Raw genomic sequence first — 25,980 nt, forward strand, 5'->3', positions numbered from 1 at the left:
GAGCTCACCCCAGTGGGCGCATGATCGATGCCAAACTCATATCTGGGCTTCAGTGTCACAACAGGAGCTGAGCAGCTCGAAGATCTGGAATCTGAAGCTGAATTCTTTTGAAACGCTGGCCCTAATTGTGGGTGGTAGGCTCTTGGATATTTGGCCCTGAGCTCCTTTGAAAATCTGGCTTTTGGCTTCCTCCATGTAGCATATACATTTCGCTGATATTGAGAGCAAGCGTCCTAACTATTAAACTAGTCCGTTAGGAGATGAGAGGGCTCAGCAACTTCTAGGCAGTATGCTGCACTTGGTTAAGATCTAGCCATAAATTAGTACTGTGACCTGAGATCATAAAAGCTACATCAATGATTTGGATCAACAGTTCATATTAATATTTCTTATAGCAGCTGAGCCTACTTCAGCATTTGAAAACCTCAGCCATACCTAACAGGTATACATAGAGTTGGTAGAATTCCATTTTTATTTTAAAATTTTAATCATTTTGCTCAATAATATTAATAACAATGTTTGTTTTAGGCATTTTTCTACTTTATCTATGCAAGTTTTTACAGTTACACAATATTATGGGTTGCAAACTGTTCATAACATTTTTATTTATTTCAATTTTCACATCTGTCAGGAAATTGTGGGGTGTTAGACCACAACTACTTAAAAACTGTAGAGGTTGAAATTCAAAAAGCTAAAGATTTAAAACTGTTAAAACACAAGTTATGAACATCATGTCAAAACCACGAAGTAAGTAACCTTAAAAAAAACCTTTAATAAGTTCTCAAGCAGCATATTTCTTATATTGCCTATCTGCCAATTTAAATGATCTTTAGAGATTACCAGTTTTGCTTGCACATGTTCCTGGTGGTCTCAGAACATAACTTAATCTTTAATTAAAGAATAGTGTTTAACTTTGGGTGACTCCACGACAATCCTGTAGGATTGGGTCTAATTAACATCAGTGGAAAGATTCTCTTTCACTGGTTTCTGTGTCCACAGTGAAATCAATGTTTTCCTGCATTTGGTGATAAATATCTAATCTTTCCAAGCCTAGTACAGAAAGAGTTTGATGTACAAAATTTTATTGCTAAAGAGGGTTCAGCGCCCAAAGAGAATTTGCCAAAGCAATTTATGGGGAGACCACATAGCTGAAGCCAGCACTGTTCATGAACAATGCAAGCCCACTCATTTCAATTCAAAATTTTACAAGCTCTGTTGACAAACCTGCTAACTGCTGTAAGTCTGATCTAGACCTGAATTCTTCCTGTTTTTGAAAACTTATAACAAAGTTACCAACTGAAATGCTCAAAAGTCAGGAAGCAGAGAAGTTCTGATTCTTATAATAACAGCAATTTAGCCATGATGAGCATATTTTAAAATACCTATTCCAACATTCCCTTTTAAGGTCAAGATCCATGTTCCACTGAAGACAATGGGAGTCTTTCCATTGACTTTTATGGTAATTGGATCAGGCCCTAAATGTCAACATTAATCTATTAATATTCATATTGTTGGATGAATGTCATGAAATAGCCAGGATGTGCAGTGTGGCTGACAGAATATTGCTATAAGAATTATCAGTTTCCTGGCTTAGTCATTTCTTGACCAATCCTTTTGTATTAACTAATCTAACCTAGGTTAAAACACACATACAAACAGGATTCCAACTTCATCTGATTCCCCAACCTTCTTTTACTGTAAATTGTGTGATTTTGTTGGAGAGATAAAAAATCACATATGTATCAACTTTGTATGCATTTTTCTTGTGTCTAGTGTCACCCACACATAATAATAAAATGTTGTTAATTTAGAAGTTTCATATAAGCACATCAAAATTAAAAGACCCCCAAAATATGAGATCCAAGAATTATAATGTTTAAAGAGTTCTAGCTTAGCTGAAATCACAGCCTTCAAAGGGGGCTGAAAACCTAAGCATATTATTGTAATGTCTCCACAAACATGACAAGTGACAACCAGTATGAGAAGGTTTTTCTAGCTGTTTGATTTGGGGTTGTGTGAGGAGGATAGTGGTAAGATAAGAGCTACATTTGTTGGGCTGTTATAAAAAGGCTCATTAGCCCAGGGTAAAAGCTATTCTTTTCATGCTGCTGCTTGAAATTCTTCCTCCCCTCACCTGCCAAGCTGAAATAGTAATGAGCAAACTTTTGAAGTTCACATTTAGTTTGAGTAAGTCCCCATTCATCTGGATTCTTGTCTGAGATTTACTGGAATCTTCCAAGCCCCTTTGCAGACTTGAGCTGGAAGTCTCACACAAAGGATGTCTCTACAACAGGGAAGTTCGACCTTGCCACAGATGATCTTCCAGAGTTTGAGTAAGTGCACCTAGTAGGGACACACTAGATTGAACTTACAGGGTGCCCAAATTGGCATCAATACTCCTTCCCCCAATTAGGGGAAAGGGAAGTCAACAGGAGCTTCTGCACAGGAGAAGTCATTTGCAATTCACAACAAGAAGTTTAACTGGTTCCACAAAGCCCATGTACTGGAGAATGCACTCTTGAGCACCATCAACTGACAACATCTGCATTGACTATCTGTTTACATATAGGCAGTATCATAACAATCAGAAGCTGAATAGGAGGCCAATCTTCACAAAGTTTAAAATGGCTAAAGCCTTGTATTTTTACCTACCAGTCAACTGGAGGTGGATGAGGCATTTTCAGTCCCTTCTCTTTAGGCTGAAAAGTGTTCTGGGAGTGGAAGTGACACACACTTGTACGTCTGTTCCCTGGCTTGACATTTCTGCCATCTTACACTCACTCAATCTCTCACATTCATTGTACAGGCATAGGCCTTAGCCTTCTAACTTTCAAAGTTCAGTCAGATACCAGAAGAAGAAAGATTAATTTGCCCTCACTCATAATTCCCTCCACACCTAGCAGATTAAAACTCCCTCTCCAAACCGTCACTAATCAATTGCACAGCCCCCTGAAGAAATCATAGAATCAACATGTGAAAGGCTCAGCTCCTCAAAGGACAGGATTTTCTTTTTTTTTAAGTACAGCTAATACAAATCCCAGTTTCTTTTTTCCCAGGTAGGCCTATCCTGTAGTAAACACACAGCATTATGTCTGTCATGATCCCTGTCACCACACCGAAATCTTTTTAATTTAATGTTCTTTGCTGTTTAAACTTTCTGTAGGCTTCCTTTGTTTACAGAGACAATGTCAAAGCTTGCTACAAACTAGACAGAGATATCACCCAAGATGACTTGTCCTAATAGGCCCAAACCAACCCAAATCATGTCCCAGGACACCAGTTCTTCAGGGAAAAATAAGAATTTTGGAACTGCTACAGAACTGGACAAGATCATCCAGGACAGGGGATGCTGGTTAACAGTCATCAGTGGCCTATGCTGTAAGATGTAGGAGTTGAAGAGGCTTACTACTGCATCAAACCAGGTGTCCATCTGGTCCAATATATTGCCTCCAAGGCTACAGCCACACTGGAGCCCTGTTTCAAAACAGCTGTTTTGAAATATCTTATTTCAAAACAACATAACTGTACACAAAGGCTGTGAATACACTAGTACTGAGCTTTCAAAAGAGGCATGCTAATTAGGAAATTGAAGATTTACATTTCTGGCACCTCATTTGCATATTCTCCTTTTGAAAGAGCTTCTTTCGAACATAAAAAAAGCAGTGTAATTCCGGCTGTTTGGAAAGTAAACCCTCCTTTTGAAAGAACCTTATTCCTAAAAAACTAAACAGGTTTTACTTTTGAATGAGCTGTGTCTACACTGCTTTTCGTCTTTCAAAAGAAGATCTTTCAAAACGAAAATACACTAATGAGGTGTCAGATATGTAAATCTGCACCTCATTTGCATTTTCAATGTCCTCATTTGCATGCCTCTTTTGAAAGTGCAGTGCTAGTGTAGACACAGCCAAAATGTATTTTGAAATAGCACCCAGCTATTTCAAAACAGCACCTCTGGACACATAGCACTATTATGAAATTGAGCCATTGGAGCCCATTATGGCTTATTTCAAAATAGTGCTATTGTGCATCTTAATAGCACCTATTTCAAAATTAGGCATTATTCCTCCAGCACTGAGGGTTGCCAATTTTGAAATAACACACCCACTATTTCGATTTTATTTTGAAATAGCACATGTGTAGTCTAGATGCTAGCAAAGTTATTTCAAAATAATGGCTGATATTTTGAAATAACTCTGTAGTGTAGCTGTAGCCAAACAGTGGTCAACACCAGATGCGTCAGAGAAAAGCACAAGAAACACCACAGCAAGGCATTACAGGGTAATTTGTCCTTTCTTCTTTCCTCCCTATTAAGTTAGAGGTCTAAACTTTTCAGTCTTAACAGGTCAAACTAGAGCTCCAAATCTGAAAAGCCCCATTCCATTGAGAAAGATCAAACTCGCCTTAAACTTTGCAGTTCTGTAGTAAGCTCGCCTTCCAGGCAATAACCTTTGCAACAAAACATCTCTTTAAGAATTGCTGATGTGATTTTTCAAAGGAGTCTAATGGAATTAAGTGTTGAAATTCCATAGAAGTAGGGCAACTCACTCAACTGGTCTCCACAGAAACTTCCAGACTGAGTTATCAATGAGTAAAAATAAGTCAAATCCCAGCCTCCATAACAACATTTTTATTTTTATAACTATAATGTAGAAATCAATTCAGCAAAATCCTAGGAATGGTATTTTATCTTTCTGATCACAGGTGAAAGGGCAGGAAGCAGAGGAACAGAATGGAATTTGGAGTTTGACCCAACTCCTGTCAGGACAGAGGGGAGGGGCAGTTTATGAAAAAGAGAATCCATCAAATGGGGAAGTGGGCTGCTTTACTTCTGTATCCTGTGGATCCATACTTCGCCCTTAGCGTGACAGCTATTATACAAATATATGTTCAGGCTCCTCCAAGCTGCTTCCCGTAACACTCAGGCAGATAAGTCAATACAGAGAAACTGAGAATACAGAGAAAACAACCTTGTTTCTGACGTCACACCCGTGTCAATCTGGAGCAAATCGACTGACGTCAATTGAGTTAAATCAATGTAAATCTGTGTAAGCAAGAAGAGAATCAGGCTCAGCATTAGGGTTGGTTGAAAATCTTCCATCAAAACCCTTTTGTGAGGGAACACTGAATTTTATATTAAATGAAAATGTGCATAGACTGTGTCTGCTTTCCCTATGAAATGGTTTTATTGGAAGCCTCAAAGTGGAACACGGTTCCACTTTCTGGGATTTTAAACTAATTTTTTGTTTTGTTTTGTTTTCAATGAAAAGTCAAAATATTCACGAGATTTTTTATTCCCCAGCTCTCCTCCATATGTATATAGTGAAGGAAGGCCTAGAACATGGAGGTTTCAAGCCTAACTAGCTTTCCATACACCAATGACTTTGTCCTTCTTTTCAATAAAGTCAAGACTTCCAGGCTATGTCTACATTGCCAAGAACTGTTGTCAAAAGAGTAGCAAATTGTGCAATGTGTTTGCATCTCTTTTGCTGACAGTTCTGTCAGGAGAGGCTTTTCTGACATTTGACCCATCCACACAGAGCCAAATATTGGAAAAAAACCCTCTGTTGAGACATCCCTTCTTCCTTGTGGAATGAGGTGTTCAGGGATGCTGACCTCACACTCATGACCGGCAGATCTCTGCTGACAGATCTGCAGTCTGGATGCACGCTCTGTCGACAAAACCTCTATCAACAGAAGTTTTGTCAACAGCAGCCTGCAATCTAGATATAGCCTCATTAGCAACTAAAACTTTCCAGGAGACAGCCTAAAGCAGCCTGATTTTTCAGAAAGTGCTGAGCACCCATCATGCAACTTTTTCCCAATGTACTAGTCACTTTTGAAACCTTGAAATGCAAAATGGCCTGTCTTATTTCCAAGAATGACTTGTACAAATAAGGCCAGATTTTCAAAGATATGTAGGCCACCCAGAGATAAATACTTAGAGGGATTTTTAAAAGTTAGGCACTCAAATCCCATTGATTGTCAGTGTGACTTGGCTGCTAAATTCCTGAGTCACTTTGGAAAATAGGACTTCTTCTGATATGTCACTTTGGTGCTTTTGACAATTGTATCCATTTTTCTTAAAGTGTTAGATCAAAATACAACTTACTTTAGACAAGAAGCAATCTTAAAATCTGGACTTTTAAAAGAAACTACTTTTTTTCCTGCTGTCAGTGGATGATTAGAGTCTAAAAGCTCTTTTCAGGTTCATCACTTGTATTTTCTACTCTCACTGAAACTTTTACCAGTCCTGACCTGAGCTGGTAACACACCAGACAAGTTTTGGGTGATTTTAAATTCTTTCACACAAACGAGCTGTGGTGGGGCAGCTGCCCCACATGAGCAGCAAAAGGGTTAAGGCCACCTTAAAGAGGCTGTGCAAAGCCCAGACAATCAGGAAAGTTCTTAAGGAGAGAGTCAATAGCTTGCTTCAGCAGCCAAGCAGGGCCAGTAGGGGCCATATATAAAGGGCTGCTGGGGAGAAGCGCTGGCTGCTTAGGGGCACCAGGCTAAAGCAGTGCTGGGCAGGGTGGCAGAGCAGAAGGAGTTGGACTGAAGCCCTAGAGGAAGGGCAGATAAAATGCTAGAGCTACAGGGAAAGTGGGCCAGAGAAAAGAGGTAGCAGAGGAGTTAGAGAAGAGGCAGTGACTGGCTGCTGGCTATAGGGTCCATGGGTCGGGACCCAGAGTAGCATGTGGGTCTGGATCTCCCCTTCCAGGCCCTCACTTGCCATTATGGAGTGACCAACACAGACTGCAGTTTACTCCTGGAGAAAGGGCCTAGACTGCTGACTGCAGCAGGTCACTGAGGTAAGCGATCTAGAAACTGCTGGTTCCCCCGAACACAGGGGAAACAGCATAGCAGGGCCCGGCTGGGGCTGTGCCTAGAGGATGTCATGGCCCAGGGAGCAATGCTGGTCACAGAGTGCGGAGACAGCAAAGCAGGAGACCCCACTAGAGGAGGATGCTCTGCTGAAGGACTTGACCTAATTCCCAGAATGGGCCAGTGCCACAGTGGTGCAGCAGCCCCATTACAGAAGCACTTCTTCTTGAACACCCATCACAACCCTATGTTATCTGTCAAGGGCATTTTGTATTATGAACTGGAATATGTTAGGAATTTAAACAAAGGTGATATATCAGCAAGAGCCCCCCAGATGCAGTGATCTCATTCTTCAGACACTCAGTATTTGAGAACAGGAATGGTGTTTGTTATCTATTTGCATTGCAAGCAGTTATAAACATTGCTTAGCTATTGTGTCTGCTTTGCCAGAGTAAAATTCTGGGCACATACCTTGCTGGGCAGTGTCTATGAGGGAGTAACACACTCTGCTCCTTTCCTTTTCATGCAACATTTCTGCTGATTTCTGCTTGTAACCATGGTTTCTGGTCAAATCATTTTATTTTTTCCGTAGAAGACAGAAACCATCTGTTTTGGGCAGGAATAGAGTGAATGTCAAAAAAATGTGAATTAGTTAAGACTTGAATAAAAATATTTAGCATTTAAACCTTCAAACATTCAAATTTCAGAAGCTTAATCTGAGCCATCTCAAAATTAGGCAGGACGCTTTGGGTTTGGAAAACTTTTTAACAACTGAAAGGCAATTTGGCCCAGTGGTCACAGCACTAGACTGAGCCTCAAGAAACACAAAATCTCATCCCAGCTCTATCATTGATTTACTATGGGCATGAGATTTTTAATCTCTCCATGTCTCAATTTCTCCTTGCACCATTTTCTCTGTCCTGTCTTAATGTTAAACTCTTCAGCACAGCCTGTCTCTTGCTATGTGTATGCACTGCACCTAGTACAAAAGGGCCTTCATCACAGTTTGGGCCACTGAGTGATTTTGTCTTCAACAATAACACAGGCCTTCAGCCATCCCCTTTTCATCACCATCACTTCCACCATCATTTGCCCACTCCTCCATCACTTACATTGTCTTTTCTGTTCACCTGCAGCTTCCTCACATACCCCAGAACCCAATCTGCTTCATGCCTTCCTCTTTCCAACAGTTCCTATACTGTATTATCCACATGACCATGTGCTTAGAAATGGAAGGAAAATTGATTTTGGTGTCTGCACCCCGTGGTTCTCAGCCTGTGAGCATCACTCACAAGAAAGCCAACTGCTTTCATCACGGGGAGACAGGGAGAGTGACAAGCCTCCAACTCTTCCCCATTTGTCACTCACCAGATCCGCCAAAGCCACTTACCACTAGCTGCCAGGAGGTTGCACAGCAGGCTGCTATTCACTCAGCCCTCACTCTGAAACAGTGTGAGAGCCACTACAAAGCATTTTAGGTCAGATCCAAAGAGAACAGGTCACCACTCAAGTAGTATGAGATGATGCTCAGAGCCCTGAACCGACGATGTGGCCAAAGAGCAGATATAGCCCCTGAAAAGGTGACTGCACCGAAGCTTGCATTGCATTTGCTTTGCAGTAGGTCTCTCCTTCACATACATCATAGCCCAATTCTCACTGAATTCAAAGGGAGCCTTTCCACTGACAGCAATGGGAGCTGGATCAGACTCCAGGGCTGACTGAATAAACTTCTAACAAATCTCCATTGGTTTACAACTTCCAGACCTCCTGCCCCTGTGCTACAGTCAGAATGGTTGTTGTTTTACATTCTTTTCCAGCTTAGCAGAATGGCCAACTACAGTACTGGTACAAATCTTCACACTTAGATCAGAGACCAGCATTCAAACCGGGAGCAAGTATCAGTCCCATGGCACCCTTGACCTTTCCCCTTCTTCCCAGGGAGCCTCAAAAGCAAGACACATCTTGTGCCCATATTTTGTTTCCTAAGAAAGCCCAGAGGGGCTTCTTTGGCAGAGTTTGACTGGCTGGTGAATAGCTCTTTTTGGCTCCCATGTTTACATCGTTGTGGTCGTTAATTTGAGAGAAGCCTTCCCCACCTCCCTCCGCAGGGGGGGAAAAATGTGACCTTTAAGATTGTTTATACCAATCAACAAGAATTCTTGGGCTGCCAGATTCCAAGAAACATGAGACAGTCTTGGAGCTGGAAAAGGGAGGAGAGCTGTATACAGAGAGAGAGAGAGAGAGAGAGAGAGAGGGAGAGAGAGAGAGAGCTATCAAGGTCAAGAGTTCACAGACAGGATAAAGCAAAAGGCAGCGTGAGGAGACAGGGTGGGAGGACATGTCCTTCCCCTTCTATGAGGAAGTCAAAGAAAGTGCGTACAAGTACAGAAGGCGTAGTAGGCATTGTGTGGTAGACCAGGATTTGGAAAGGAATGCTATATCCTGAGAGTAGGAATAGTGTAGGAGAAAGCTGCAGGGACAACACCGGCGTATGGGAAGACATACCATGTCCCTCAATGACCGGGACTCCAACTTTTCCCACTCGAACAGCCTCAACTCATCTCTCTGCCTAGGAGAAGAAAAAGACCCTTTCCTTTTGCTACTAAGAGTCAGGAGAGATGCTGTGGAGCACATGCCTGGGAAGGAAAAAAAGCTTAAATTCCACTCCCTCCTCCCTGCCGCCTTTACCACACTGGTGTTTGCAGTGGCCAATAAGGTGGTTTAACAATTGAGGGGTGAGAAGGAAATTCCTACTGGTAAATGAAAGAAAAATGATCTGAATTTGTAAATGTTACAGGAATCTTTACACAGTAATATCCAAGAATCTTCTTCCATTGCCAGCTGTAGCCCTGGGGGAGCAGCACATAGTTCTCTCTCCCTCTCTCTGTCATCCTGCCCTCTAACTCAGCCAGATAAGCAAAAGCTGAAGAGGCGTATCCCGAATGCAGAGGGCTAATACCTTGTAGAAGCACAGGCTGGCAACACCCCTCCTGGACAGCTCAAGGCTGGCACCCAACCAAGTCAGTTGCTGGGAGAGGATTTCAGCACAGTGAGGTTCAAGGGAGCCACACCTCATACAGGCAGCATCAAGGCTTCAAAAGAAGAATGGGAATGGAGGGAGGTGCAGAAAAACAATGTGATATGTACAGAGGTGGAGTGGTATAACATTCTGCTATGTAGGTAGCCAGTACATTTCTAAATAGATCCATAACCCCTTTGTTAAGCATACAAGAATATAAGTCTCACCTAAGATACAAAGAGTCCCTGTAAATCCTCCTGGCAGTTGAAAATGTATAAGGGACTACATGGTTGAATATGGGTAGTGTGTCTGGCACTAAATCAGAAACTCAGGAGTCTGAACTGCTTTGTGGTTAGAGTTCTCCATGAATCTATACGTTTTCAATAACAAAAGCTAAGCCTGTCTCAGTTTACACTTACTGCACTCCAGTAGGGTCTGATGGGTGTAGCCAAAGGTAGAACTGAATTCAAATACTGTACCAATGTTTTGTTACTTTAAATAATACACACTGCTCATCTACAAATACTTAGGATTATCATCCAATAGCTACATGTTATTACTTAATTAATAATCCTCAGTGTTTTATTTAAAAATTATACTTAACCACCATAAACCATTCTTCTATTAGTGCTCAAAGACAAATCTATTATTGCATGTTCAGTAACAATTGGTTATTAAAAACACTCATCCTGAGGTTTCTCTCTCCATTACAGAGGCTCAGGAAGTATGTTTAATAACCACCACTGGTGGTGTCTTGTTAAACCCTTACTTCAACAGGCATTTAAAAAACTTCATTTAAAATTCCATATGGATTTCTAAGTAACAACTTGGACAACTAACGTACTTAGTGAGCTCACAAAGCCGCAGGCGGGAGAATAGCAGACAGGCTCAGCAGCTGTTTATGCAAAAGCCAGTCTTTCGTCTGTGTTTAAAGAACCTCAGTTGGCTTTTGAGAAAGTCTCTCCCCAGCCCCCATTTCAGGATGCTTCACGTTTGTTTTTGTAAGGGACATTTCCACTAGGGTAGCTGTGCTAATGTTGCTCGCCCAGCACAGCCCCTCAGTGTAGATGTGCCGCACAAGGGTGAACTGGGGCTGGAATAGTTTTATGAATGGCCACTGGTTAGCCTTGAACCTGTTTGACTGAAGCTGGTCTCCCTTAGATCTCAATGAACTGAAATTTTCAAGTTAATGCAGCACGTCACCAATTTATGACACAAAAATCCCTAGCAACAGACAAGTCCTTATCATTATCTATGGATAAGCACAGATCATGCCACAGACCAACAAAATAAAATAAAATAAAATAAAATAAAATAAAAAGTTCACCAACCAGCATGGTGTTTGCAACCCAAAACGCTTTCCTGCGTTGATCCCAAAGTAATCCATTAACAATCTCTCCAAGGTTTATGTCAAGCTCAAAGGCCTGATGTTTCCTGCTGCTTCCCTGAATCCCATTATAAGCATAGGTGCCAGGTTTAAGTCACCATCGCTCCTCTCCACAGCTAATTTCCTGGGTCTCCTGTGTTGGTCCTTTTCTGCTGTTCCATTTACACTGAACTAGAAAAACAGAAGTCAAAGATAGAAAAGACCTTTTAGGTCTCAACATCCAACCCCCTGCAAGGAAAGTATTGCTCTCTACAATATGTTCTTTGTTCAGCCCTGGTTTATATGATCACGGAGGCTGCACTTGTCCATTCTGATAAATCACATTTTCAGGAAATATTTCTTGATAATCTACACTTCCTTTTGATCATTTGCATTCTCTTAGGTACATTTAGACTGTGTCATTGTTTTGAAATAATTTACACAATTGGCTCAACATAAGTTGCATAAATTATTTCAAAACAACTTATTTGGAGCTTCGGAAGTCCAGAACAAGGGGCTATTTTGAAAGTTCTGTTACCCCACTCACGATGAGGGGTAGCAGAACCGGAATGGCATGCCTGTGAAAAGCTGTAGTATTGCTATTTGAGAATACCTCTGTATCCTGAAATAGCACCTGCAGTCTAAAATAGCCTTACACTTTAGGTATAAGTCCTTGGATGGTCATGCACTATATCATTGTCCAACTACCTATACTTCACTTCCCATTTTTCTTTGTTGACTTCCCCCTTTTGAAAACTTCAGAAAAAGAGCCCTGTGTTCTCACTTCTAGGACTCTCCCTGATCCTCATTCCAAATGTAGACTATGATTCCTATTCCCAAAGTATTTCTGGGCTATGAGCCTTGAATCCTCTTCTACTACTTTGGAGAACGCTGTGCTAGTCTTACTCAGTCAAGCACACTGGGCACAATTTACCTATGGTCAGAGAACCAGCACAAGGCATAGTTGCATTTGTGACCTCAAAGAGAGCTTAAGATGGAGTCACATAATGAAGAGGCCTTTTACTCTCCTGGACACAGGGAATTCTCTGCAAGGAGAAGGAAATCTCCCAGGGTAGCTTCCAGCTGAAGCGAGTTTAGTGCATTTGGGTCAATCCAAGCCATGAGGAAGGCATTTGCTTGACTCACATTGTATAGTTGCTGCAGCTGCCTATAGACCAATGGTTCTTAACCTGGGGAGCATGCACCCCCTGAGGATGCACGATGCCCTTTCTGGGGGTGCAAGACATGCCAGATTTTTTTAGACGGTAAATCATTGAAAACACACATTAAGCACAGGCACATAAGTATAACTATTTTGTTTCATCAAACCTATGTATTTATTAACATTAAATATTTTAATGATTACTGGAATATACAAACAAAAAATTATTTTCAAGTTTTTAAGCTAATTGTAGTGAAATTATCTTGCAACAAAATATAGTGTACCACCACATTGCAGGGTATTTCTTGATGCATGCACAGCACAGTGCAGCGGCTTCATTTGAATTCAGCTAGCCGCTAACTGTTAGCACATCGGTTACAATTTACTTCCTCAGCAAAACTCCACAACATCTCTGGGTAGTACTTGTGTATTTTTGTATGCCTACTGTACTATTATTTGTGGGGAGTAATAACATAAAAATATTTTACATATATTTAATATACATTTAAAAGCCTATAGGGCTCTCACATGTCCATTTTTGATTTTTGATAAGACGTGCAAGAACATATTTGATTTTTTATGAGGGGTGTGAGAACATATTTTGAGAACCAAATGGATGCAGGCTGCAGTAAAGGTTAAGAACCACTGCTATAGGCAGTGAAGATGCTGATTTGAGTCCTGGCTGTGGGAAAATGTAAGAAGAAGTCAAGAGCAGAGATGGTACTAATTAATTTTGTGTTCTATATTGTTGATTATCAACTGATGAGAACAACAGCCTTTCTAGCCATGGTTCAAAGAGAGAAGTATATTTTAGTATTTAGTTTAAAGTAGCATGGCAAGACTGCCTGCAGGGGTCAGGCTCCTGAGACGTGACTGTTTAAATTATGGACTTGGCCAGTATTCTGGCCATGCATATTTGCTCAATCAGAAACAGCCCAAAAAATAACTGTTCTATTTAAACCCATGATTGCTATTTACATTGTTGCCAGACATGAGTTCAAAACCCAAATCCTGACTCTACTCCTGGAGTTGGGAATCTCAAACTTCTCATCTCTCCCCTCCCCATCACCCCTCCCCAAATCAACCCCCCCCACCCCATGGTTTTACCTTCCTTAATATGGGGTCTTGAAAATTTTTATTCTGTGACATAGATTGAGCAGGTGCCACTTCCTACCAAGGTGGTAGGCTAGTGTGGAACATCACAATACAAAGTCTTGGGTAATGGCCCTCTCCCCCAGGAAGATGTTCTATGCAAGAAAGCCTTGCTATTTGATTGCATGCAGGAAGAAAATGATAAAATATGGACAAAAGAAAATGTTCTCTCTGTTTTGATGTCTGGACACTGATGAAGCCAGAGACTGAAGCTGAGATCTCTGTACTGTATTCTTACTTTTGGGACTCACCCTTAAAGACATTTTGAACTGACAGATGTTTATAACTCTGCGATAACTTTTAAAACAATAGACAGTAACTTATTTCTGTATGTGTTGTCTGCTTTAATCTGTATAAAACTTAAATTTCCTTCTTCTGGTTAATAAATCCTTTGTTTACTATAGGATTAGCTAACAGTATTATCTCTGGTATGAGATCTGAGGTGCAAATTGATCTTAGGTAAGTGAATGGTATGTTGGACTGGAAGCAACCTAAATCTTTTGTGATTTTTGGCATATGACAATCAACTGTCACTGAATTCATCTTGCTTAACAGATGACATCTAATGGAATAAAGTCCAAAACAATTATATATATATATTAAAATTCCTTTAATCTGACACGTCCGGGACTGGACGGGCACCAGATTACCAAATTTTCTCGACTATTGGACATCACCAGCCCCGCACTCCTGCAGCTTTTTCACCACCACAGTGCTTCTCAGCTTCACCACCTCCATGCTCCTGAAGCTTTTTCACCACCCCACATGTCCCCAGCTTCTTCACCACCCCCGCACTCCTAACGCTTCTCCACCCCTGTGCTTCTTCAGCTTCAACACCCCTGCACACCCTGGCTCCAATCTCCTCAAGCCCCAGCTCAATTCCCTGGTCCCAGCTCCCCTGCAGCCCTAACCCACCCCAGGCTTAACCCCACCAATCCCCCTCCCACAGCCCCAACCCACCACCCAAGCCTCCCAATTTATGCAAATTTTGAGGTACGCAAGGGCTGCATGGAATTCAACCCTCATATATCTCGGGGACTACTGTATACCAGACCATTAAATTTTGCTGGATTATCTCTGTAAATGGGACTATTTTCACCAGATGCTGGACCATCAGGATTTCTGGACCATCAGAAGCTGAATTAAAGGAATATTACTGTGTATATACTTGGTACTTTCCTAGCACTAGTTTCACAAAGCTGAAAATGGTTATAAGCTAATTACTCAGGAGAAAGAATTTAATTGGGAATAAATGAATGATAATTGGGAACCATTTAGCTTAACAAAGGTAATATAGTCTGGAATGTGATCTATAAGTAATATAGATTGGAATATAGCCTATAAGTATCGGCATGGGGAACCAGTATTTAACAATGGACTCTCCCATCTAGCTGAAAAAGGTATAACACAATCCAATACCCGGAAGTCGAATCTCATCAAATTCATACTGGAAATAAGGGATATTTTTTAAACAATGAAATTCATTAACCTTTGTAACAACTACCCAGGGGTGGTGGTAGATTCTCCATCACTGACAATGTCTGAATCAAGATGGGATGTTTTTCTAAAAGATCTGCTTCAGGGATTATTCTGGTGAAGTTCTAAGGCCTAGGTTATACAGGAGATCCGACTAGATTATCACAGTGATCCCACCTTGTCTCCAGAACTATAAATGTGATCCAGAATCTGTAATCCAATAATCAGTCACTGTTGAGGAGGGCTCAATTCCCCTTAAAGGCTGATCTAGATTGTTACATGGTATATCTCTATTTATTAGTAACAGAGAGATAGCCGTGCTAGTCTGTATATTATCAAAACAAAAAAGCAGTCCAGCAGCACTTTAACAAAATAATTTCTTAGGTGATGAGCTTTCGTGGGACAGACCCACTTCTTCAGATCATAGCCATACCAGAACAGACTCCATATTTAGGGCACAGAGAACCAAAAATAGTAATCAAGGTTGACAAATCAGAAAAATATTATCAACATGAGCAAATCAAAGAGCAGAGGGGCAGAAGGTGTGGGGGGCAGAAGTCAAGAATTAGGTAAAGCCAAGTATACAAAAGAGCCCCTATAATGAGCTAGAAAATTCCCATCCGGGTTCAAACCACGTGTTAATGTGTCCAATTTGAATATAAAAGAGAGTTTAGCAGCCTCTCTTTCCAAACTGTTGTGAAAATTCCTCTTCAGTAAAACGCAAACTTCAGGTCATTAACAGAATGGCCCACATCCTTCACACACAACTAGATCCATTGTTTACAGTCAAGCCCTTAGGTACAATTGCATTTGCTCTGATTCTACTGACAGAAACTGAAAACTACAAGATCTTTACCAAATATTCATAAACCTGAATTACCCACCAGAAGAAATAAAAAAAACAAATTGACAGGGCCAGACGAATACCCAGAGACCAGCTACTCCAAGATAGGCCCCAAAAAGGCAATAAGAGAACACCACTAGTCATTACCTACAGCCCCCAACTCAAACCACTGCAACGCATTATTAAAGACCTACAACCTATCCTTAATCAGGATGCCACACTCCAGAAGGCCATAGGTGACAGGCCTGTTCTCTCCTACAGACAACCTCCCAACCTTATGAGGATTCTCACCAGCAACCACAGTGTATATCGCAGGAACACCAGTCCTGGAACTTTCCCTTGCAACAGGGCCCATTGCCAACTTTGTCCACACATCTATTCTGGTGATACCATCACTGGACCTAACCAGGTTATTCACAGGATCATGGGCACATTCTCATGTTCCTCAACTAACATCATATATGCCATCATGTGCCAACAATGCCAAGATGCTTTGTATATTGGACAGACTTCAAACTCTCTTAGACAAAGAATTAATGGGCACAAAACAGAGATAAAAACACTCCTCATTCCCAAACCTGTCAGCCAGCCCTTTAATGGGGTGGGCCATTCTGTTAATGATCTGAAAGTCTGCGTTTTACTGAAGAGGAATTTTCACAACAGTTTGGAAAGAGAAGATGCTGAGCTCTCTTTTATATTCAAATTGGACACATTAACATGTGGTTTGAACCCAGATGAGAATTTCCTAGCTCATTATAGGGGCTGTTTTGCATACTTGACTTTGTCTAATTCTTGACTCGCCCTGCCCCTTATGCCCCTCTGCTCTCTGATTTGTTCACCTTGATAATATTTTTCTGATTTGTCAACCTTGATTACTATTTTTGCTTCTCTGTGTCTTAAATATGGAGTCTGTTCTGGTATGGCTATGATCTGAAGAAGTGGGTCTGTCCCATGAAAGCTCATCACTTAAGAAATTATTTTGTTAGTCTTTAAAGTGCTACTGGACTGCTTTTTTTTGTTTGATTCTATTTATTAGGGATAAGATTTTCAAAATTGTCTTAGGGATTTATTACACAATTCCCCATTAACTTATGTGCTTTTGCAAGTCTCATCCTGCACAGGTATATGGGACCTACATGTGTTTATATATATCTTTCAGCTTAGTTGTATTTTTGGTTATGTTTCTCATAGATTTCCTTTAATTACCACCAGAGTCATCAGTAAAGTCTAAAAAGACATGCAAGATCTGGTCTTTCCAAGGGACTTCAGTCTCTGGATGGTGGAAATCTAATGAGAAACCCAGGTCTTCTGTTACTTTGAGTCCACTTGTGGGTCTTTAAGGTTAAGGTATATTTTTAAAAGTTTCTTTTAAGTTCCTGTGAAACTCAGGTTCTTTCAGATTTCCCCAAACACTGACATATCAAACCCAAATGGACATCCATGCTACTTATATGTAAACATGTACAGACAAATTTTGTCTTCAGTACTTGCAGCTGAGTCATATCACTGGAAATGGTACAGAAGTGTGTCCCCACTGTGAAGTCACATGATAATTATCTTCTCTTTCTTAATTTCATTTATCACCTCCTCTCACCATTCTGATGACCTCCAGATCAGAAAGGAAATCCTAGAAAGCCTTCGTATTTGGGGGAAAAAAAACAAAAAAACCCAAAAACCTATCTTCTGTGAGAATAACGCCCACAACGTTCTCTGCTACCCAAAAACTACAATCAATGACCCAAAAATCTCCTGAAACATATACGTAAATAAAATCTGAATTCTATAACAAGTATAACCAAAATCTTTCTCTCAATTATAAACTGACCCTGAAAAGGAGTAGGGCAAAAGACTTAAATGAAATCTACAAGAGACTCTGCCATCACTGCTGTCTTTATGTGGCAAGCACTCTGACACTACTGGAACAGGTGTTAGTATAGAATTTATATGAAAGTAGGTAGATTGACGATCTGGCCTATGAAGAAATTTGTTCCTACCATCAGAAATCCACAGCCACAAATGATTAAAGAAAAAGCTTTACAGATGGACCAAAGATAACTGATACTGCTTGGTCTCTCTGACCCAAGGGGTAAGGATTCAAGGGTGTGAAAGGCATTGGGTATTACTTCCCATCACCCCTGAGAGAAAGGTGAAGCAGTCCAATGACTCCAGAGGGCTAGGCACTGCAAGGAAGTGCCACCCAAGAATGACAGAATTCTGTGGCCAGGTGAGTGGGCTTTACCAACTGTTTAAACAAGGAAGTTGGCCTAGAAGCTCTCTGAGCAACAGTGCAGACTCTAGCTTGCTAATGCTATAGACCCTGGCATGTTCCTGACACCTCCCTTCAGTTCCAGCCTGGCTTCACGTTGGTACCCATCTCCTGACTCTCCTCAATAACTCCTCTAGGTTCATGCCACTGTTCCAGAGGATATTACTCATCCTGCTGCTTGTGTCCTGGCCATTATGCTAGCTATCTTTGAGCACCTTTCTCTGGCTGGAAATAAGGTAACAGAGTTGTGCTTTAGTTGAAACCACAATTTTAAGTGTCTAATATGGATAATATAGAAGTGCATACAGTGCTTACAGTGTTGGACCGGTGAGCCTGAGAGGCAAAGGACACTGCTCAATCCATTTGAGCTGAGACGGTTACTTACGGGTTGGTTATGAACTCTGGGTGTGGTATTTTCCCAAGCTAATGCCATGTGACTTCTCTGACTTTTTCATTAAAAGTTTTTTTCCTACACTCAGACTCCATGTGCTTGCGAGTGGGGAAGCATTGCCTCTCCGAGGTGCCCAGGGGTGTGTGAATTTCCCAGGCTACTGGGTGTGGACTCCAGCCAGTTCTGTGTGAGATGGATGAAAAGGAACCCCTAGATCCTGAACCTGGCCCTGGTTTCTGCCGACTGCTCCCAGCAGAAGGGTTACCCTGTTACTTCCAGATGTGTCTACAGCTTGAAAAACAGTGAGTGGGGACAGGAGAAAAATGTTTACTGTTAGCTGTGCTCTGTGAAGATCCCTCAAACACTTCCTTCCATCTCCGCCCCACAACCAGGCGGATGGTCCAGTGGAAAACATCACTTTTTAAGGTACCTTTTCTACTGCAGAGTCAATCCTCCATATAGAAATGTCTGAGAATGTGCAGAATTATACACATGCCCCACACCCCATTAGCTCGTCACCTAAGAATTAACCCACTAGTCCCCTAACCCAAGAGGCCCACATCTGGTAACATACCAAATTTGCGGTCCTCTTCCTTTTCTAGACTGGAGTGACTCAATTGCCTGTAGAAGAACCAAAATAGCAGCACTGCCTGGAATGGGACCTAGTCTAGGCGAGTTCTACTACATCACTGTGCCTTGATGCTGCTGTGACTGTCAACACAGCTTTGCCAAACATGCTGCTGCCCTGTCCAGCTGAAACCCCGGCATTCAGAGGACAGAGAGGATACAGGCAAGGACATGAACCCAATTCTGGGAGCATTTCTCCTAGCTGTTCTATTCTACCCCAGCTGGCTATGGCCTTCCCCTCCATGCTTCCTAGGCTGTCGGGAGTTGGCCCTAGAACCAGATATTCCAGATGGAAATTCTCCCACAATGGGAGAATCCTCAGCTGGGGAAACATGTCCTTCCAGAGTGGCACACAGAGGCCAGACCATAGGGACAAATCTGGATCTAAGTCTCCTCTCCAAAAGCAACTTTTTAGTAAATTTACTTCATGCTTCCTCCCTCCCTCCCCAACCCTCCCAAACTACCTTCCTGCATCCCCACAATAATGCCTGCTGCTGACATGAGACTAGACTCACAGCAGGCCCTCCTGCTACTGCCCTGAGCCAAGTCAGTCCTGGTAACAAAGGAGATATTGGACCATTGCTCTTTTATTATTTTCATTATTTCATTCATCATTTTAATTCCCCACTTTCATTCCTGGCCAAGAGAAAAGGCCAGTATGGTCCACATCTGGAAACTAATTTCTCAAGACAGGAACAAAGAACTGCCTCCAAAAAACTATGGCTCCAAGACTCCTACTTGGGCTCTCCCATTACGGAAAAGTTCTGTAATAGAAATCTCATCAGGAAATAAAAAAAGAAAAACCAAAACAGGAAGGGTCAGTCAACACTAGCCAGAATTGAATGGTGAGTGAGACTCTTTCAGAAAGTTATTTTTTAAACCATCCTGTAAATAGCTACATCAGGAATTTAAAACTCTGTTCAGTTCAACAGGACAGTTCAAAACGTCTCCTGAAAATAATCCTTTTCTATTGGATTCTATAGGATTTTTCCATAAGGATCAGGCTGAATCCATGCCTGTTCTGTGGGCTGAATTACTTATCTCCCCCTTTTCATTGTCAGCATGCCCACCCAAAATACATGGTCAAATTTAAACATTAATTTTAGATAGAAATTTAACACTTCCCTGGATTTCCTCCTACACAGAAAGGTTTCACCATTATTCACCAACCAATAAAGTGAGGAGGGGCAGGTAGGAGGGAAATCTTTCTAGACTCTGTCTCAGGAGAAAAGCAGTGTCTGTTTTCAGGCATGTGACTCTAAGAGCAGGTTGAAAATTTGCCATCAAAAGGTCTTACTGATGGAAAATGAGTTTTCAACAAAACAGAAATTTTCCATGAAAAAAAAAAATTCCACCTCTGTGGGGAAATTGTCAGTTTTCATTGAAAAACTGGAAACAACATTTTCTGTTTGTTTTTGTTAACTGAAAACACAAAACATTTTAACAAAAAATGAAAAAAATGTGCACATTAAGAATAATTACAGTGCACGCCAGAGGTGGCTGCATTTCAGTGGGTCTGGGAAGAGATTCATTCAGTTAATAGTCTGTACCATCTATTAGCTTGAAGTGCTTTCATATTTATGTGGACAAAAGGTGTGGCAGTAGATATAGTAAAATAATGACTATTTCATAAGCATGGTGTGGATCACTCAAAAACATGGCACACCTTAACTGCTTGTGTGGTTATCTGTCCCATGTAGTGATAGCTAGACCTCTTCACGTAGAAGGAAAAAGTGTCCTCTACAGCCTAAGCTGAGAGCCAGCTGGTAGAGGCACCTGCACTAAGCTCCAGAGGTCTTAGATTCAAGCCTGCCTGTGGGCAGTTACACTTGCTCGAAGGCCATGAACTGGTAGAGATGAAGGGGAACTGCTAGGGGAAAAGAAATTATTTGGAACCACAGGAGTAGAGGGCCTGCCATAATGTGCTGATCTGCTCAGTTGTTCCTGTAGTACACTGGCCTTGCAGGCTTCCTCCAGAAGAAAAGCTCTAATCCTGAACTCAGGTCTCCTGCATAGCAACCCAATGCAGCACTAGACCATTACACCAGACCCATAAAAAGCAAGTTTATTTCTCCATATCTGAATCAAAGTAATAATACAGAGACTCCGGGACTAGGCACTGTATGAAAGAGGCCCTATTGCCTAAGAGTGCCCTAGCCATAAAACAAACTCTTTGTTTACTTTGGTACTTGAATGCTGAATCACTGGACTAACCTTTCTTCAGGACCCCTGTAATGAGCTGTAAGGCTGAAGAGGGAAAGGGCATTACTTAGACTCCCTTTCAAGCCAAAGAGAGAGTGGAGATTCCTGGAAAACCAGGTTAAATTCTTCCAAAAAAATTCTTTCTGAAGAAATGTGGTCAACTGTATGTAGCTAACTATTTGTGGTGGAAATGGAAGCTAGAATAACCCTGAGAGACAAGCTGTCTTCCAGACAAAGGTCTTAGTCACACTTCCAGTTACTCATTTAAATTCAAATATATCATATGGAGGCAGAGGAAGAGGACCATCCCAAACAGCCTCCTACGTCCATATTTATGCTAGCTTATGTACACTTCTATATATACATTTTAGCAAAGGGATGGAGCCAAAGTTTGGATCCAGATCCAGCTTTTGAAACCACCTCCACCCACGATGGGTGAGGCAGTGCTCAGATAGGAACAGAGTTGATCAAAACTTTTGAGATGAACACTTGCTTTTTTAGAGAACAGCTGCTATTTTCAAAGGCAAATTGTTCCATAAAAATTTGTTTTTGTTTCAAAATTTTCCAAGTTTCCATAAACTTCACAGAAAATGAAAATATAAGTTTGTTCAGGTTTCAGTTTGTCAGTTATTGAAGTTTTCCCTGCCCCGCCCCCATACTTCTCTCTCCCTTTTCCTCCCCTCCACCTTTTTCTCTGGCAAAATGGAAAAAAGGAGGGAATGGGGGAAAAGGAGGAGAGGGGAAAAAAAACAAAGTGAAAACCCCAAACCAAATGACATTTCACATTTAGTTCTGAAAACTGAAAATCACTATAGGAGCTTGTCTGCATACTTGGCTCAATCTAATTCTTGACCTTCCCCCCCACCCCTCCACTCTCTGATTTGCTCACCTTGATTATCTTTTTCTGATTTGTCCTCCTTGCTTACTGTTTTTGGTTCTCTGTGACTTAAATATTGAGTCTGGTCTGGTCTGGCTATGGTCTGAAGAAGTGGGTCTGTCCCACGAAAGCTCACCTAATAAACCATTTTGCTAGTCTTTAAAGTGCTACTTGACTGCTTTTTGTTTTGATAGTGTATAGACTAGCACGGCTTCCTCTTTGTTACTATTGAAAATGTGGAGGGGGTTTCCTGGTTTTTTGCTTTGTTTTGTGTGTGCTGGTTTAAAACCAGATCAGCTAAAGCGACATGTAAAAGACCGAACAGGCTGGTGTGCTCTCATATGATACACGTATGACAACTTTGAAGAGCAGCGACACGTATGCCTCATTGATGCTCATGAGAGAAAGAAAGCAACAGCAGCAGCCACACCAATAGAGCCAGGACAATTCCCTTGCCCCCACTGTGAATGCTCATGCCGTTCAAAGCTTGGACTCCTTAGCCACATTCAAGTGCACAACCAATGAGCTTGTGCAAGCTCAAGATATCATCGTTGGACATGATGGACTACCTACATGGATACATACATGTGTGTGGAGTGTTTTCAAAATATTCTGCAAAATATGCTAATCACTAGTTTTAGCATTGCATTTTGGGTTAATCAGGTGTAGAAAGAGGGTTCAGCTTGGAGCATTTTCACCTTCCTGTGATGCATGGAGCAGAGGATGGTTCCAATTTTAAACTCACACATATGAGAGATTATCTGCAGCCTGCAGTATTTGAACCATGATTTGAAGACTTCAGTGACTCAGACAGAAGTTATGCATCTATTATGGGAGAAGGTGAATGAAGTTTTGTGGCCAGAAATATGCAGGAGATCAGACTAGATGATTGTAATGGTCTCTACAGACCTTGAAATCTGTGAGTCTATGAACATATGGGTATCAGTTGTTCTGATCCAGCCTTCCTTTACACACACACACACAAACCAATGTAGTTTAAATGTATTTAGCATAACATGAAACATTTACTTTCAATACATATATGGGACATGCTTCAAGATCAGTTCTACAGGACTTAAATGAAAGTGGTCACTTTCTGGTAAGTGTTTTGAAGCACCTTGTGAAACTGAATTGATTTATACCTGAAGAGAAAGATTCTGCTCAACCTCCATCCATGGGCTCTTGTTCATCTCCAAATGGGAGTGATTGGGATGCAAATCAGGGCAGTATTAGACCCTTCCATGTTGACATCTTGAGTGCAGAATGTGGTTTGGAAGGGATTCCATTCGCAAAGTGTTCATTACCTAGTCTACAAGAAAATGCACAGTGCAGCCAAGTTCAAGCCATTGTATTACCAGTATCAACATATTTATTTTTTTCTGTAATCCGCCAGCTGCAGGAATCAAGTGCTTATGTTCAAATCTCATCTTTCTTTTTTTTTTTTAAAAAAAAAAGTTTCTAGCCCTTGTGGTTGCCGAAAGAAGTCTGAAAATGTAACTCAAGTGCAGCTTGAAGGCTCACAGACCAGAAGGCAGGACAAAAGAGTCCATAATATGCTATTTTTAAGCATAATCTCATGGTTTTCAAAGACAATTATTTATTTATTGAGGCCTGATTCATGATTTTGGAACCCTTGAGGTTGGCCAAACAGACACAGGGCTCATCTTCAAATGGCTTCTTGGCCAGCTTGGTTTCAGGAAGTCAACCCAATGAATTTCAATGAGGAACCCACTTTGAACTCACTGAGGTGAAGAACCTCTGACAGGTTCCATTAAATTACTGAAAGCAACATGGGGAAAAGACTAGTGCACCACTTTGCAATGTTGTACATGCAACAGGGCTGAGCTCAGTTTCTGCTACCACCCTTTCAGGAATGCACCCAGAAGTCTAATCTCACCAGCCAGCCACAGTCTCAAGGGTCTCTCTACACTGAATGTGGCTAACGAAGAGTAAGTAAGTATGGACATAAGACCAGGGTCAAATCCTGCTTCAAATGGTATCTCTGAGAATTTTCCATTGACCTTAATGGGATCCGGATTGGGCCCTGAGTGCATACCTAAGGAATGACTCTTTCAGAAAGATGAATTCTCTTTGACTCATACCAAATAATTCATCATCAGATTGTGCACCCTGCTGAAGCAAATTATTGGCAGGAGGAAACACAAATAAAAACCTATAAAAAACTTCCCAGAAGACGCAAACATAAGAATACTTTGACCCGTCAGTGAAAAAATGCTAATAAATTAACATTGTTTCATTACACGATGCCTAGGCATTTACTGGAAAAGAGCAAAAGAGTTTGGATGGACAAAGAAGAAACTGGTCCAGAAAGCCTACTGTCTCGGCAGAAGACCGGGGAAGGACAGTTATGAGGGGAAAGAAAAAGCAAAGACAGGAATGGAAAACACTGGGGCAGGATCAGACAAGAGGGAGAAAAGGAGAAATAAAGATTTGGGAAAAGGAACCAAGAAGCGAAAGAGAGGAAGAAGATGGAGGTGGTGTGAGAACAGAACCTTGAGGCTAGGAACCCCTCCCGCATGCTTTGAATGACCCTAGCCAGTTACATTACATCTCCTTTGCATGGCAGATTCCAATCCACTTCTCCCACAGAAGCAGCAGATAGTAAATAAAGCTGCCAAAAGAATAAGCAAAACGGAGGGTGCTTTTTGCACGAATCGAGGCAAAGCAAATGGAAAGAACACGTTGCTTTCCATTATTAATATGTTCTATATTAGTGTCATTATAGATAATTACATGAATTGGTTTCACAGCCTAAGCCTTCCTCAGCCAATTCCAAGCAGTAATCCCAGTGATTCATGACCAATGGTTACATAACATGGATTTTCAACTAGCTAATCATGCTGCGTGAAAAATAGTCTCTTTACATATGTGTGTGTAGAGTGAGTCACTTTGATTCTTTGGGTTGACATTTGCATCCTGGGCCAAGTTTGCTTGCAGGAGAAAGGCATTTTTGTGAGGTTTCCACACTGTATAGATAGTTACCGACATGGAAGCAAAATAAAGGGGGAGAGGGAATGCCCCTCAGATATCTAGTTACTGCTACAGCAGCAAATTTCCTTACCACAGTAAAAAAACACAAGATGTATGTAGACCCTCCCCATATAGAGAAACAGCAATCCCAGACTAGAAATAAAATGGGAGGCACCAAGCCCAGAGACAAATGGTTGTCACACAAGACAGATGGAAACCAAGAGATATTTTCTTCCCCACCCTATAAGATACGAAGGAGTGCAACAAAGATTCCCTCGAGCTTCCAGGAGGACTTTCTATTTGAAAGTAAGGAAAAGCAGAATGTTCATAATTCCAGGGCTACAGAAAGAGGCAGCAATGTGTTGAGCAGCAGCCTGATGTGAAATCAGGAAAACTGGTGATACATAAATAAAACTTGGCACACACAAGGGAAGAAAGACCTAGGTGCAGTATAAAGCTGTACCTTGGGCACATATTTGGTGTATTGTTATCACCACCCAGAGAGCTTAGAAATTCCTTCCTTGTACAGCTTGTCATGTCAACAAAGCTCACAGTCATAGAAATGCAGAACTGGAAAGGACCTTTGAGGTGTCATGTAGTACTACCACTACCCCCCGCACCCACCCGCCACTGAGACCAGACCAAGTAAATCTAAACTGCTCCAAACATGTGTTTGTCTAACCTGTTGTTTAAAATCTCCAGTAACAAGGATTTCGCAACCTTCCTTGGAAACCTATTCCAGTTCTGAACTATCCTTATAGTTAGGAAGTTTTCCCTAATATCTA

The 25,980-nt window shown here is 41.4% G+C and overlaps 1 long non-coding RNA gene across 1 annotated transcript; it reads right to left on the reverse strand.

Annotated features, from left to right (window-relative positions):
- Positions 1-4,617: 4,617 nt before the first annotated feature.
- Positions 4,618-23,455, reverse strand: LOC142013986 (uncharacterized). Its single transcript, XR_012645848.1, has 5 exons — positions 23,347-23,455; positions 11,173-11,399; positions 9,782-9,914; positions 7,294-7,428; positions 4,618-5,041 (listed from the first exon to the last, which is right to left on the reverse strand). It is a non-coding gene; the product is annotated as an uncharacterized LOC142013986 (long non-coding RNA).
- Positions 23,456-25,980: the final 2,525 nt, after the last annotated feature.

This window comes from Carettochelys insculpta, chromosome 6, assembly GCF_033958435.1.
Source record: "Carettochelys insculpta isolate YL-2023 chromosome 6, ASM3395843v1, whole genome shotgun sequence".
Taxonomy (NCBI): domain Eukaryota; kingdom Metazoa; phylum Chordata; order Testudines; family Carettochelyidae; genus Carettochelys; species Carettochelys insculpta.